General features: G+C 34.3%; 1 protein-coding gene and 1 pseudogene across 1 annotated transcript in view; one reads left to right on the forward strand and one right to left on the reverse strand.

Annotated features, from left to right (window-relative positions):
* EPC2 (enhancer of polycomb homolog 2 (Drosophila)) overlaps positions 1-15,263 on the reverse strand; it is a 100,191-nt gene that overhangs the window by 69,707 nt on the left and 15,221 nt on the right. The window lies entirely within an intron of this gene.
* On the forward strand, positions 2,810-3,575 carry LOC105853642 (annotated as a pseudogene).

Below are 15,263 nucleotides of genomic sequence, written 5' to 3' on the forward strand. Positions count from 1 at the left end.
TAGATGGCTTTTATCATGTTGAGGTATGTTCCTTCTATTCCGAGGACCTCAAGGGCCTTAAACATAAATGGGTGTTGAACTTTGTCGAAAGCCTTCTCCACAGATGGCACATTTTTAAAAAAAGGTCCAACATCACTTATAAGGGAAATGTAAATCAAAACCACAATTTGAGATAGCACTTTACATATATGAGAATGGCCTTATCAAAAAGATAGAAACAAGTGTTGGCAAAGGGGTGGAGAAAAGAAACTCTAGTTCACTATAGTGGAAATATAAATTAGTACAACCTCTGTGGAAAATCATATGGTAATTCCTTAAAAAAACAAGAATAGAAACACCACATTATACAGCAATACCCTTTTAAATGTTTATCTAATAAGTGAGAACACTAATATGAAAAAAAAATGTACCCCAATTCTTGTATGCATGGGGTAGATGGATCTTTAAAAAATAAATGAAAATAACAGAATACAAAGTGGCAAGATGCAACAAAATAATTTGAAAAATATTTTTAAGAGTTACTATATTTATTCATGTATATAAGAACCAGGGTGCCGCTCAGAGCTGCAGGGGGTGATAAGATTCACCAAACACAGAGTGGGGAGCAGAACAGACAAGACAGGAGCGGTCCTCTGTGCCAAGCAGGTTAGTTCCCTTGGCTGGGGATAAAATTCTTACCTGGTGATAGCTTGAAAAGCACTGAGACTTTAACCTCTGTGCCACCAGGCAGGCACTAAAAATAACTTTTGTATTCTGTGAAAACTCTGGTGGTTACCAAAAGGGTGGGAGAAGGAGTAGAAGGGACAAATGGTATAATAGCAGTACTGGAGTTTTGGTGGTATAAAGGATGTACACATGTTGAATGAAGTAAAGCTGTACTCCCAAAATAACAGTTTTGTAAATAAATGGAAACATCAGTAAGATTTGATTCAAAGTTTCTAACAATTAACTTATGTATTCACTAACTATGATTAAGTAAAACTGGATTAACCTAATTATCTCCAATAATGGAGTAACTATAATTTAGTGTTATCATACAGTAGAATTGCACACTGGTATTTAAAACTTCTTGGAAAAACAATTTAAACATATTTGAAATATTTATTTAAGTATGCAGAAAAAAACAGAAACAAAATCATATAATCAAGGTATTAAAGATAATCTAAAATACAGTATGGTATGATAGTATGTAGAGCATCCACAAATGCTGAATTAAAAATAAGTTTAAAAGAATTGTGCAATGTATTGGGCAATGAAGTAGTCTCTATTATCATCTTTACATTTTGCATAATTTAATCAAAAGAATGTATTACAAAAAAGCAGCCAGAAAAACAGAAATGAAGAAAGAAAACAAGTCTAGGTAAGTCCTTATCCTATTACAGTAATAGTAAACATACTTTGCTTCTAGTATTAACATATAAAATCTTATTCTCAGACCTGGCAGCATATTAAAATCACCTGCAGGTCAAATATGGACTTCACAGGAGACAAAACTACTTAAAAGTCTAACTTCCACTCCAACAAAGGTAAAAATACATGCAATGGTATATTACTCACTCACAAAGAGGAGTGAAGTACTGAAATAGTGAGCCTTGAAATTATACTACATGAAAGAAATCAGACTCATAAGGCCACATAGTGTATGATTCATTTTATAAAAAATATCAAAAAAAAAAAAAAGGCAAATTCATAGAGAACCAAAGTACACCACTGTTTGCTGGGGAATAGGGTAGGCACAGGCAAGTTGGAGTAAGATGGAAAGTGACCAAAAAGGTATGGTTGTTTTTAGGGGGATGGAAATGTTCTGGTGTAAGACAATTGTGATGGTTGTATAACTCTGATTATACTTAAAACCAATGAATATTACAGTTTAATATGGTGAATTATGAGAAAAAAAATTCACAATATAAAAATTGCAAAGACAAAAAATGTAATGACAGTCTAAATTCCCCCTTTTTTTATTAAGTAACAAGAAAATCATTTGACAAAGAGTTGCAACAATTTTTCCCAGACACTGAACACCAGTTAATGAGGATAATGATACTTGAGAGAAGGAAAACAAAATGAGCCAAGTCCTTAACTGCCTCATTTTACCATCTTGGAAGAGTTTCACACTGTGGAGCAGGAGAGTGAACTGAGGCAGCACCCAGAAGATTTTCTGAGTTAAACAGAAATGAGTCCTGGAAGACTAAGGTTCCTAGAGTGAGAGAGGAGTAAGTTGTACTGAAAGAGAACAGATCTAAAAAGGGTTTTTTTGAATGATCATCATAGTGCTTATTAGCAAATAAACAATCTGCTAGTTGAGAAGAGCTATCCAAAAGAAATGGAGGGAGGAACAGTGCCTGTCACTCAGTGTTGAGAAGAGTACCTGTTTTCACCACCAACATTGGTAACAGAAAGAAATGCTGCATACAGAATGAAAGAAGAGGTCGACATTGGCTTTCTCATCAGAAACAATGCAAGTCAACTAAGAACTGGCATCTAGGAACAGATTATTCCCTCAGCATGAACAGAGACAAGAAATTGCCAGAGAAAAGCAGGATTTCATCCAGTGTTTCTCCCAGATTGTCAAGGTGCTAAATGAGAATGTGCTGGGGGGGGGGGGCATTCTGAGACAGGAGTTGCTATTGCCTGGTTCAGGAAGTCTGGGAGTATAATGCTACTAGCTTCCTATGCCTAAATACCATCAGGATTTGGCAGTATTAATAGCATTCCAGGAGCTGATGGAACCACAAAAGCAGTACGCCAAGGGTCTCCTGGGAGCAATGACTTGGGCTAGTGTTTGGAATTGCTCCAAGCTTTCCTCCTGGTGTCAGACAACATCATGGATTCAACTGTCACTCGATGGGGGTGGTCTTGCTGGCATCAAACATCAGGCAGGCATAGGTATGGACACCATCAATGACGCTTCTGGAAGCATGTATCTATCGTCTGCTGAAGCTACTATCCGGAGCAGTCCTATTACCTGATCTACTAATTTAGCACTTCCTGCATGCAATGTTCCTCTAAGACTGAGACTGGATAGACCCTGGACCTCACCATAGTTCCCTAGATAATGCGGATCTTGGCTGATTCACTAAAAAGAAGTACAATTCTACTGCCAAGTACAAAACTGCTTTTTACTCCTACCTTCCTGTAGCTGCTGCCATATACATGGCAGGCATTGATGGGAAACAGGAACATGCCAACACCAAGATGATCTTCTGGGTACTGGGAAAATTTTCTTAGATCCAGATTGATCACTCTGACCTCTTTGGGGACCCCAGAGTGGTTGGCAAGACTGGTACTGACTTCCAGGACAACAAATGCAGCTGACTGGTAGTCCAGTGTCTGGAGGTCCCTCCAGAACAGCAGGAGAATTATGGGCAGAAGGATTCTGGGACGGCAGCCTGGATAAGGTAATATACAAGGAGCTGTATCTGCCAGCAGCATTCATGCAATATAAGGAAGGCAGTTATAACCAATTTATCAGTCTCAGTGAGATGTATGCTACCTCCACTGTATGCTATACTCTGCCCCAGTTAATCTTCCTAGGACTCAAGATCTACAAGCAGAAAAAATGTCCTAGAGACTGAGGGCTGGGAGGGAACTCTTTTACAGTAAATTATTATCCAACTTTAAAAACAAACAAAAAACCTGAAAACTGTAGCATCATTTTCACTCTTCAAATGCCAGAAGAAAAACATTGCCCACCTAAAATTTCACATCCAGCACAAATATCAAAATAGAAGCAATGTGGTGTACAATAACGTACATGTTAACACTGCAACATGTTTATAAATGAAGGTAAAATAGCATACAAAAACTGAAAATATTTATCACCAGTAGACCTGTATCACAAAAAATGCTAACAGAAATCTTCTCAAAAGAATGGAAATATGGACTTAAAATGAACTGATGGACAACAGGAGTAATGATACCTACAAGAAAACATATACACCTTTTTCTTAGTTATTTAAAAGTATTTGTAAAATAATTGATTTAATAAAAATAGTTAATGTATTAAAGCATTTATCACTTATGTAAAAATTTATGAAAACAGAGAATAAGGGCTGGGCAAGAAGGGATGAAAGACACTAACTTTAAGTTTTTACATAAGTGGTATGTCACCTGAAGGTAAGTTGACATAAATTTAAGATAAAATGTTACAAAATCTTAAAAGTATAGTTCCTGCAAAATCTTTGCTACAGGAGGTGGTCTTGTGCATTATAGGATCCCTAAACTCTCCCACTAGATGTTAGTAGCACTCCTTAATTGTGGAAACAAATGTTTCCTGACATTACCAGTGTCCTCTGGGAAATAAATGAGATCCCCTTGAGAGCTATACCCTTAAAGCAGTCGCTAATATTTAAAAAAAAAAAAAAGTTAATAAACCAACAGAGATAACATGGAATCATAAAAAATAATCCCAAAGGCAGACTAAGATGGCAAAGGAATAAAGAAACAAACAGTAAACAGTAAAATGACAGAGTAAAACCCACCATATCAAAAATCATATGAAATCTCAGTAAAAATCATATTAGGCTGCAGAAAAAGAGTATCTACAAAAAAAAAAATTGATGTTTGACCTACACACTTGATACAATCCAAATCAAATTCTGATCAAGTTATTTGTACATAATGAAAAAATGATCAAATTTAATGATGAGAAACTCAAAACAGTCACATGGCCCGGATGTCTGCTCTCACCACTTTGTTTCAAAATTGAACCCAAAATTCTGGCTAGTACAGTAAAACAAGTAAAGGAAACAAAAGGTATACAGATTGGGGGAAAATATATATAACTTTTTGTTTGTAGATGACATGATCACTGATGCACAAAACCTGACAGAATCAGTAACAACAAATATCTTCTGGAACTACTAAGTGACAGTAGCAAAGTGGCAGATGTCAAGGTTGATACACAGAAGTAAAGCAATGTAAAAACTAGAACTTGTAATTTAAAAAATTGCCATTTATATTAGCGTTCCCCAAAATGAAATACCTCGCAAAATATATACCATATCAAGACAAATCACAAAGTTCTCAAATAAAATAAAAATATTGTATATTCCACATTTTATGAATAGGAAGAATCAACACTGACAAGATAATCAGTTATCCCCAATTGGTTTATACATTCACAAACCCAATCAAATTCTGATCAACTTGTTTGTAGATACTGAAAAAGTGATTCTAAAGTTTATGAGGAGAGGTAAAAGACAAAGATGTCCTTCAGAAGGTGATGAATAGGTCCATCACAGCACATCCAGAATGTTATTAACAGTAAAAAAAAAAAAAAAAAGAAAAAAGAAAAAAAAGAAAAATTAAAAATGCGTCATCAAGTTACAAGAAGAAATGGCAGAGACTTAAATACATACTACTAAGTGGAAGAAGTTAACTGAAAATACCAGCTATGATTACAAATATGTTAAGTTCTGGCAAATGCAAATCAATGGAGATAATAAAAAGATCAGTGATAAAATAGGTGCTGCACAAAGGATTTTTAGAGCAATGAAAACACTCCATATGATGCATACATATCATTAAACCTTTACTCAAACCCACAGAATGTAAAATACCAATAGTGAAACATAATGAAATCTATGAACTTTGATTAATTATGATTTGTCAAAGTAGGTTTACTATTTGTAACAAATGTACCATTCTGGTGGGGGTTAACAGGAAAGCTGTGCATGTGTGGAAACACAATGTATGTGAAAAATATGTAACATTCTCTCAATTTCACTGCTAACTGAAAATACATTGCTAGCCTGGATTTAATAATCAATAAGACCCAAATATAACTGCCCCTACCCCCCACCAAATGTACTTATTAAAAGAAATGCACTAAAATATAAAAAGTTTACAATTAAAAAAAAAAATATATATATATAACATGCTAACACCAGTAAAGCAAACAGTATGATCACACTGACATCTAAAAAATTTAAATCAAAGCATTTCAACAGAAAGTAAGTTCACTTACTAATGTTTAAAGGGGTCAATTAGTCAAACTCTTATTTTGCACCTACTAACATAGCTTCAGAGTACATGTAACAAAAATTAATGTAATTTCAAGGAGAAAACAAATCCGTTGTTACATAATTATATACTCTCAATAGATAAAACAAGTAGACAGAAAATTAGCACAGACACAGCAGATTTTTAAGATACTACTAGGCAACACATGCTACCCATTAAAGGCAGCATGCCCTTCCTTTCATGTGTAGAAGTACCATTTCCCAAAACAGATTATATTCTGAATAATTTTACAAACTTCAAAACATTTATAAAAATTAAAAAGCATACTATGGCCTAAACCCAAAGAATGAAATTATTAAAACTTGATAACAAAAAGATCTGTGTTGAAACTTCTAAATGTTGGCAAATTAAATAACTCCAGGATCAAATTTTAAACTGAATGAAAAATTTTTTAAAATTATGAGAAGCTGCTAAAGTCACAAGTAGGAAGAAATTAGAGCATTAAAATACCTGTATTAAAAAATACATTACAACAGAAGAATGGTCTCAAAACAATAGCCTTAGCTTCCATGTTAAGAAACTAAAAACAGCAAATTAAACCCAAATGAGCAGAATAACCAAGATCAATTTAGATATCAATGAAATAGAAAACAGCTGTTATCAGCAAAACAAAATAAAGCAAATCCGTAAACTTGATAAAGTTTTAGTCAAGTAGACAAGAAAAAATAGATATAAATTACTTAATTTCACTAACAAGAGATGTCACTCCAGAAAACACTCCAGAAAAAATAAACTTGTCAATTAGATGAAAGAAATAAATCCCTTGAAAGAACAATCTACCAAAGCTCATTCATGAAGAAACAATAGCTGAATAACAAAGAAACTGAACTGTTAAAAACTTTCACCAGGAAAACTTCACTGATGATTTATATAAAACATTTAAGGAGGCAATAATACCAACTCTACATAAGCTTTTTTAAAAATATGTAGAAGGAATACTACTTCTCATTCATTCTTTGAGGCAGTTTACCTGATAGCAAACTAAAACATCACAAGAAAACCACAAATATCCCTTGTAAAAAGACACAAATAATTCTAACAAATACTTAGCAAATAAAATCCAACAATACATTAAAAGAATACACGACCAAACTGGGTTTATCCCAGAAATGCAGGATTCGTGTTCATTCAAAACTCAATGTAATTCATAACAAACACTAACAAAAAAAGAAAACTGGTTTGATCACCTCTACAGACCAAATAAAGAGAGACATTTACAAAATCCAACATTCATTGTAAAAAGTTCCAGGAAGCTAAAAATATAAACCTGATTCAGATAAACCTGATTTAAAAAAAAAAAAAGCCACATCATCATAATAAAGTGAAATACATAATACTTTTTCCCAAAGGTATATCCATTCTTTCTTTAAACTTCTACTCAATATTGTATTGGAGGTTCTAGTTATAATCACCAGACAGGAGAGGGGGAAGGAAACAGTCAAGTAGAAAGGAGGAGCAAGGATTTAGAGAGAAAAGGAAGAAAACTGCCTTTATTCATTGATCACATGAAGTTCTCTTTAGGAAATCCAATGTAATGTATACACACACGTTCTAGAACTAATAAATTTAGCAATACTGCAAGGATACATGAACCATATAACAACATAGACTGTATTTTCTAAGTACCAGTTAAAAACAGAAGATTACTTATGTTAAAACTAATCAACACAAAAACACCATTTCGCCTTAAGTGATCTGAAATACAACAATGCACTAGCACCTTGGAATATGTACTGAAACAAAATGTCATACAACCCAACTAGAGCTGTCCAGTTGCTATGCAAAACTCACATTTTACAACCATGCTATTTTGAAGGCAAAGACTTCATCTAGACAAGAACAAAGTCAATCTTCTTAACTTCACCAAAGAATTTCAATTGTGCATATTTAAAACACCAGAATCTTCCCTTTCTTCATTTAGCACATATGTATGCATATGAGATGGTCACTTTTTAAAAATCTGAGTCGTTTCCATTTCTATATGGATACACTCCGTTCCAAACACAGCTCCACCAAAACAGCTTGTCACAGCTTCTCTTTCTATTTTAATTTCTGATTCAGTAGGTCTGAGATGGAACCAGACAAGTCACATTTTCAACAAGTTTCCACATGATAATGATGCTGTGGCTTTGGAAACTAAACTAAGAGCACCACCATCTAATCCAATACTACTCAAATTTTGTTCCTCTAGAGCTACAGAAAGTAAATGTCTAGAAAGTCTAAAAACAATTTGACAGTAATTTTACATCTATTAAAATTAATGATCATAGAATGTAGCCTTGTATTTCCTACATCTTCCTTTAATGTTTCTATTCTTATACTTGAAAAATGTATTCTTAGCAAGCAGTGAATTAAACCTAAAATAAAAACAAAAACTAGACTTTCACTACAGAAAATCTGAGAAGCATCTGCTAAAAGGAAATGTTATACATTTATTCATATAGTAATCTAAATTTGTAAGTAGTTACATGTAATTCACTAACTTTGCCATCCAAAGACTCCACTTCAGTTAAAATTAAAAATCAATGAAGTTATTAAGCTTGTTTTTTCCTATAAAGGTACATATCAACTAAAAGGGCCCATTTCTGACCAATTCCTTTTGAATTTAATACTAGAGCAAAGTTTTCTCTCCTAAAAAAAGTTATGTTAGAAAACAGAAAAAAATATTAGCACTATCAAGCTATTGCCAGCTACTATCCCCCAGCCAGGGAGGTGACCCATATGATGTAGCAGAACTCTCCTCTCATTCACTGCTCCCTCGGCAGTGTATTTCAGTAGCCCTGCCTGCTCTGCTCTCTACTTTCTCTCTGGTAACCCCTCTCACCACCACTAATTCTCTCCCCAGCAAACTTGGCCAACCCCCCACCCCGTTCTTGTATGCATAAATAGTAAATCTTTTATAATAATTAAAAGTTGTTAAATTTTAAATGAGTAAGAACAGACTCCCACACAGTTTCTCTAAATTGCCAGTGGGGATGTGAAGATGTGAAGATATGGGGTGAATGGGCTTTAATGGTCCAAATGAATGATACCATAAACCAAAGTATAAAAGTTAAAGCAAACTTACTGCATTAATTCCATATGCACGGAATTCTAAAACAGCCGACAAATCAACTTCTGGAAACAATTCAACTATAAGTTATGTAACACTAACTTGTTCCACTTTTATAAAGTAAAAAATATATACTCTTAATATCTAATTGTTGAGATTTTGTTTTAAATTGAAAATTTCCTGGATACTGTTTAAGATCATGATCTTCAACATCAACATTAATTTATTTAGGAAGGTGACACTAACACCACTGTAACTGGCTCTTAAATGCTCATCCAGAAAAGGAAATGAGCAGTACATGGAGAATCAAAACAGTAGGCAAAATAAATGTAGTAACTGCCTTGACAATTTGATATTCAGTTATTCATTATCAAAGTCACTTCTGAATATTATGTGCATACATTGAACACTACAGATAACCCATATAGGAAATTTCAAAATACCTATATGTGAAAATAACTAAAATTTATGTCACTTGTTAGGAAAAGGAGAAATAACATTAGCTAGAGAAATTACACAAAAGGAAGATGGGTATCTCTTTCTCACAAGAAACTGGATGCCAGACTAGAGGATTCTTCACTGGGAAAAAATGCTTGTGAGGCAATTCCTTCTGAAACTACCAAATTTGAAATGGACAACTACCAAAATATTTTATTGCCATAAATGAAGCAGCTACTTTACTGCCACTATGAAGCAGCAGTTATCTGGAGAGGAGAACTTACTCCATACTTATCAGTATTACCTGTTAAATACTTTTGTAAACCATCCTGTGTTTCCCAATTCCATTTAAAAATTTCATGAACATAGGAAAGCCCGCAGTTTTGTCACAGCAAAAAAAGAAAAAGTTGAGAACTGCTGCTCTAAGCAAGAACTTCTCAAATTTCAGTGTGCATTCAAACCATCTAGGGTTTTTGTTTTGTAAATGCATGTTCTAATTCAACAGGTTTATGCTAGAGCCTGAAATAAAGTTATTTTAACAAACTCCCAGGTAATCCCAGATCCGCAGACCAAACTTCAATAGAAAGGTTCTAAACTATGTAAACATCTCATAAAAGATAACTTTACATGGTACATATAACTACTCTAGAAAAATCTGACAACCTTTTTAAAAGTTAAACCTTTTTAATACAGTTACTACATAATCAAGTTATTTCACTGACAGACATTTACGCAAAACAAAAGCATCATCACAACTATTTTTATAGTTGCCAAAAATTAGCTAACAGGTGATGGATAAACTGTGGTTTACTATAAAACGAAGTATTATTTAGCAATAAAAAAGACTACTGATACATGCAATATATACATGAATCTCAAAACACTTATGAGTGAAAAAGGCAAAAAAAGAATATAAGCTGTATAATAATACTTACATTAAAATTGCTATTATAAGGGCCCTCCCTGGTGGCGCAGTGGGTTAAAGCACTGAACTAAGAAGCTTAAGCCACTTCCGCATGACTTTGATCCCCGCCTGCCCCAGAGGAGATCCACATGGTGTGGCAGACCTCTCCTGACCTGCCCACTGCTCCCCTCAGCAGTGTACTTCGTTGATCTGCCTGTTCTGTTCCCCGCTCTGTCTCTGGTGAATCCTCTCACCCTCCGCATCTCTGGCCTGTACCCCAGTTCTATATGAATATAAATAAATAAATCTTTAAAAAAAATTGCTATTATAAAACAGAGCTTTTATGTTTTTGAGATTTCAAATGCAATTGGAAGATGCAAATTTCTCATCTACATAGTGACAGAAAGCAAATCAGTATTTACCTGAAGAAGAGGGATGAGGAAGACTTACAAAGGAGCACAAGGAAACAACTTTTGGAGGTGGTGTATATGTTAATTATCTTGACCATGGTAATGGTTTCACAGGCATATACACATGTCAACTTACCAAATTGTAAACTTAATGTGCAGTTTATGTGGCAATGATGATATCTATATTAGATGATACAATTTAAATACAAAATTCTGGGAAAAACATTGTATAGTTGATGCTTACACAATGCAGAGTAGGAGGGTTGGGGTGCCAATCTCCCACACAGTAAAAAAATCCTCATGACTTACAGGCGTCTTCCTATATGCACATAGGCAATTCACTGAATCTTAAGTGTAAAGCCTTTGGAGAGGAAAAAATAAATCCACATATTAAGTGAATCCAGTCAATTCAACCCAATGTTTTTCAAGTTAACTATATATGATATACATAAATTCTAATTCCTCAAAAATTCCACAAAATACTTCATTGTGTTTACCGTAAGAAATATATTTTTGGTCTCTATCCCTTCCCTGACAAAGTTCCTGAAATCCTGGAATCTCCTGAAAGCTAAGAGTGATAAAGGTATCTTGATATTCACAACAAACTCCTGTCGATTACACCAGAATTCATGTTAGTAATGAATTTTTAAAAATGGGAGCTAGTTTTCAGGAGAATTAATCATGTGATGAAAGGACTGTAACTTTCAGTCCCATCCTCCAAACTCCATGGAGGGGAGAGGCGCTGTAAGATTGCAGATCAATCACCAATGGTCAGTGACTTAATCAACAGCGCCTGTGAAATATCGCTGCCATAAAAATCCCAAAAGAACTATAGTCAAAGAGCTTTCAATGAAAAGCTGGTTGAGTGGCACACTCAGTACGGGTGTGTATGTTCCAGGCCTTTCCCCCTTACCTTGCCCTATGCATCTCTTCTACCTAGCTGTTCCTCAGTATCTTTCTTAATAAACCAGTAATCCAGTAAAGTATTTTCTCTGATTTCTATGAACTGCTTTAGCATTAATCAAACCTAGTGAGGGGGGAACCAGAAGCTCTCACCTACAGTCATTTGATCGAAGCACAGGCAACAACCTGGCCTTACAACAGGCATAGGGTGGAGGAGCAGTATGTAGGACTTATTCCTTATAGAATCTGACACTTTCTTCAAGTAATGTCAGAATTTAGAGTTGCGTTGTAGAACACTCACTGTTAAGAGAATTTCTTCATGTGGGGAGAGAAAACCCACATATAAGAATGAATGTCTGAATCCAGTATAAGACTTGCCTTTTCCATGTAAGTTAATATTGTGGAGAGGACTGAGAGGATGCTTTCAGATTTTTCTTTGTTTGAAGTAACCACTGAAGAAACATTCTACAAGTGGGTAAGAAAGTCAGTAAAATGTAACTTACAAAAAAAAACTCACCTATCTGTACAATGAAACTGGAATTTTGCTTATTATAAATTTGGTAGTTGCAAAATACAAAATTATAAGCAGTTATCTTCTAAGGAAATCTGTCTCACTTCCATAATAGCGACCATCTCAAACTACCAACCTTTTGCCAGGAATGTGTTGTCATCTGCCAAGTTGGTAAACCACTTCACCTAGTACATCAGGCTAGCTACCTAACATGTACCAGGCCAATCATATTTCATCCATCTCCTTGAAAGTTAGAAATGCAACCAAATCACTGCTCTCAGTCAGAGCCAGCTCTTTAATAGATATAAAATTAGAAATTCTGGGGTAGTCAACCACCTTTTGCCAAGAAATCAAATCTTTTTAAGTCCCTTTCCAAAAAAAAAGTAAAACTAAAACATTTTTAATAAGTGTTTCATTACCAAAGGTGGTTTATCCAGCAGTAAACTGGTTTATTATAACTCATCAATAATGAACAGATCTAAAGAGAAAAATAAAAATCTCTATAAATACCAAGGCACTTGAAAGTATTTATTAAATACTTGCTCATCCTAAAAACATTAGATTTTATATATTTTATGTAACACACATATAATATTCTACACATAACAGGCATGATACTATAATCTATGTATATGTAGTGTATATATATGCACACACACATATATATTTACTTACATTTTTTAATAAAGATTTTATTTTTTTATACATACAAGAACTGGGGCACAGGCCAGAGGTGTGGGTAGTGAGAGGTTTCACCAGAGCGAGCAGGGAATAGACTAGGCAGACGGAATGAAATACACTTCTGAAGGGAGCAGCTGGCAGGATAGGAAAGGTCTGCCACACCACCTCCCCTGGCTGGGGATGGAACTCGTACTGCTGTGCTGTACTTTAAACTGTTGCACCACCAAGGAGGGCCCAATATGTGCTTTCTCAAGCTATAAATCAGTCCAAAATTTTATTTAATGGAGAAACATTAGAAGCATTCATGCTGAAATCCAAAACCAAAAGATGTCTATTTTGTCCAAAACTATTTAACATGGAAATGGAGGTAAGTTCCAAAAGAATTTAAATGAGAAGATGGTTACAGGTCTACTATTTGGAAATGCAAAGTTAAAATTTCCTCTGTAAGCAAGTAGTATGGTATCTATATTTCAACAACCCAAGACAATCCATACAAAAACAAGTACAAGTAATTTCTAAAGTTGCAGGAGATAAAATTAATAGGATCAATAGCTTTCTTAAACACAAGCAGTAACAAGCTATCATGCATAACAAAAGAAGAAATGGCATTTACAACAGCAATCAAATAAATAAAATTTCTACAGAGGAACACCACCTAGTTACAGAATCGACAAGTTAGAATTGATACTCCTAGCCATGGAATTTTTTTTAATGATCAAATCTATACCTTAAATTATCTTGTTTAGGGAAATCACTGTTATCTGCTTCAACTCTGTTTACACAATGATCAAAATGCAGACTACTATTCTCTAGTTCCCCCCACCTTTTAGACTAGTGTCTAGGGCTAACTGACAAGATGACTCAATTTGGGTCAATATTTCCTTGAGATTTTTTAATCTGAAAGGAAAAGTTTCAAGAACAAATGTCACAGACATACAGACACCTCGATAAAAAGCATGGCAGTAAATACATAAACACAGAGGTCAGCTATGGATATTTCAGAGTGGTAGAACTGTAGGTGATCAGTATGTTCTTTGTACTTTTCTGGCATAGTTGTAATTTTTTTTTTACACAAATGAATATATATGATACTGTTAAAATAGATGGATAGGTACTTTAGAAAACAAAAAACCCAAATTGGGTATTTGGGGTTTCATTTTCCCAATTTACAGAGACATTAATAATCTCAAAATAATGAGACAGTTCGGATGGTAAGATGGCTCAAGAGGTTGGACATATTTCCAGCGATTATTTTATACAGCTTTACACCCTATGGTCATACTCCCTGGCATCAAACTATACCACAAAGCTAAAGTAATCAAAACCGCACAATACAAAAACAAACAAACAAACAAACCAGGTACACAGAACAATGGACTAAAATTGAGAGCACAACAATAAAACTACACATATTTGGACAGCTGATGTATGATAAACAAATCAAGAGGACACAATAGAATTTTACAAGCCTCTTCAATCATTGTTAATGGGAAAATCAGACACATGCAGAAGAATGAAATGAGACCACTCCCTTATAATTTACACAAAAATTAATCCAAAATACATCAAAAACTTGAATCTAACACACGACGCTATTAAATACATAGAAGAAAACATAGGCAGTAAGGCCTTTGACATTTGCCTTAGAGATATCTGGATATTTGATTCAAATGGCACAGGGAACAAAAGAAAAGCTAAACAAATAGGATTATATGAAACTAAAAACTGCACTGAAAGAAAGTGTCAACAGAATGAAAAGGTAACCTACTGAAATGAGAAGATATTTGTAAAGCATACATCTAATAAGAGATTAACATACAATATATTGAAAGAATTCATACAACTCAACAATGAAAAAAAGAACAATTAAAAAATCAGAAGAGACACTTATAAACACAAAAACATAAACACAAAAACAGATGGCCAACAGTTATATGAATGTTCATCATCTCAGCATTAAAGAAATGCAAATCCAAACAATGACATCAACTCAAATGCCTATTGTGAGGCAAGTGATGGTAAGAACATGGAGAAAGGGAATCCTTGAATATAGTTATTAAGAACACAAACTGGTGCACTCATAATGAGAAACAATACGGGAATTCCTAAAACCTTAAAACTAAATTTTGTATGATCCAGTTATGTCACCCAAATAATAAAAATACACTAATTCAAAGGGATATATGCAACTCCATATCTGTCATAGAATATTCGTAATAGTGAAGTTGGGAAAAAACTTAGGTGTCTATTGCCAGATGATCACATTTAAAAAGTGCTCTATATACACAGACATTCAGACCAGTGGATTCGATAGAAAACCCAGATATAAACCCACGAGTT

Source organism: Condylura cristata, unplaced genomic scaffold (assembly GCF_000260355.1).
Source record: "Condylura cristata isolate star-nosed mole 26May11 unplaced genomic scaffold, ConCri1.0 scaffold00002, whole genome shotgun sequence".
In the NCBI taxonomy this organism is placed as follows: domain Eukaryota; kingdom Metazoa; phylum Chordata; class Mammalia; order Eulipotyphla; family Talpidae; genus Condylura; species Condylura cristata.